The sequence below is a fragment of the Rattus norvegicus genome, chromosome 15 (genome assembly GCF_021556685.1).
Source record: "Rattus norvegicus strain SHRSP/BbbUtx chromosome 15, alternate assembly SHRSP_T2T, whole genome shotgun sequence".
In the NCBI taxonomy this organism is placed as follows: Eukaryota; Metazoa; Chordata; class Mammalia; order Rodentia; family Muridae; genus Rattus; species Rattus norvegicus.
In genome coordinates, this window is record NC_141548.1 from 51883561 (window position 1) to 51885805 (window position 2245).

The window sequence follows — 2245 nt, forward strand, 5'->3', positions numbered from 1 at the left end:
AGTTCAGAAAGAGCTAGAAATGGTGAGCTTATTCAGCAGTAAGTCTTATAGGCTGAAACCATTCTAGACTTAGATAAGATTGTATGGAGCCTAGAAGCTTCCAGGACTAGGCCTAGATAGCAGAGGGAGGTAGTAAGCCTCCCAGAGGACAATTACACTGGGTGAATAATTAGCTTTTATTATGAGACACCAGAATTGTGAGTTTTTCAAGGCTGTCAGGCTTTGCTGGTGAAGTGTTTATAAGAAGGAAGGAGAAAACTCTAGGCGGGCTTCAAACCATCCCCCTGTCAATCTTTGGATTTATATATAAATCACCTAAAGAAGACCACATCCTGCTTAACTCTTTTCCCCTGTCTTGCCTCTGTCACGTCCTTCTGAGTATACCTCCCTCAGTAAATCCCTCACAGAATGGTTTTTATCTCAGTCTATACTCCTTAAGAAACCCAAGAGAAGACACTAAAAGTTAACCAAGCCTGTTAGTTCCAGTTACTTATGAGGCTAAAGCATTGTAACTTCAGGTTACTAGGCTACAGAGTGTGTTCAAAGACACCCTGAGTAACTTAGAGAGACATCGTCTCAAAAATAGAAGATGCTGAACTGTACAGATAACATATGCACAAAGCTGCCATCTAGATCAAAAAATCAGATGCAATCAACTCCCAGAAGTCTGCAGCACCATTCCCAGATGCCATTGATTTGTGCTGTAACAATGTAGATCAATTTTGTCTGCATTGCAATTTAATGTAAATGCACTCAAACACCATGTATTCTTTTTGATCTGGTTTTCTTTGCTTGAAATTACATTTGTTTATGGTCTTGCATGTATCAGCAAGTCATTCTTCATTGTACAGAATTACATTGTGTGTTTAGTCAAGATTGTTCCTAGGTTTTAACTGTTGTAATTGATCATTCCCAAAATGTCCTTGTATGTTTCCTTTATCATACATGTATGTGGACACTGAGAGGTACACATTAAAGTGTGGAACTACAGTGTTATGGGATACATAAGCGTTTTGTTTTTTATTTTGTCATGCTATGCTGGGGATAGAACTCAAGACCATGCTAGATAAATACCCAGAGAGCCACATTCTCAGCTTTGCTTTAATAGCCAGTACTAAGCTTTCTCGGTGTTGGTGCCATTAGCATCTTGCTATGAGCAGATGGGCAGTGTGCTTGCTTTGCGTGCTGTTTAACACTTGGTATTGCTTCTTTTTGTTTTAACTTTTCTAATGGGCACACAGAAACATCTCATAATGTTTTGTTTTTAATGAGCATTTCCATGATAACAAAAAGGGGGGATCTGTTAGATTTTCATGTGCACTGACCTGTTCTATATGCTTATCTTTGTTAAAATTGTTTCTTCTTTTGCCCATTGAAATTTTGGTTGTCTGTCTTACAATTTTTTCCAAGTTGTATATTCTGGACATAAGTCTTTTAGAAATTATATATTGCACCCATACATATTTGTGGACATATATATAAAATAGAAATTATAATTTTCCATTTAAGATGTATTTCACTTTTTTGTATTGGCTTTTTTATTTATTAATAATAAGGTTAGACTGCTTTGTATCTTGTTTAAAAAATTGTCACTGAGATCCAAGATCTTGAAACTGTGGTGCTGTGTTCTCTGCTCAAAGATTTTCTATAGCTCTATCTTTCTTTTACTGAGCACCTGCAAGGTGGAGTCTCCATCAGGTGAAAGGGGTAAACAGGGCAAGGGATTCTGAGAGGGCTTGGGGTAGAGACAGGGAGTTCAGTTGAGGATGTCTTGTGTTCGAATAAGAATGTGACAGCCACAAGTAATTTCACACAGGTGATTGGATGCATGAGTTAAGAGTTCAGGAGTTAGAAAGAGTATGTTGTAATAAACAAGGGATATTTGAGAAGAGGTCGAGTACTGATTCTTTAAATGTGGTCATATTAACAGTTCTGGCTGAGGAGGAACCAGGAAAGGAGACTTCAGAAGGGAAGGTGGCCTGATGGAGGAACACTCCAAGTCCATGAGGGTCCTCAGTGAAAGTGTGTCAGGGAGAAGGGTTGGCATTCTAGGGAATTGTTGCTGACAGATCAACAGGAAATGAAGACTGGGCCTTGAACTTGGACTTGGTGACACTGGTGGCATTGATGAAGATGGTTTTGGGTGAAGCAGTAGTGCCAGCCTGACTAGAGGAGGTTCGGAGGTGGCCAGGACATTGAGAATGTGTATGCAGGCCCAGTGTTCAGAATCTAGAGGCTGAGAAAG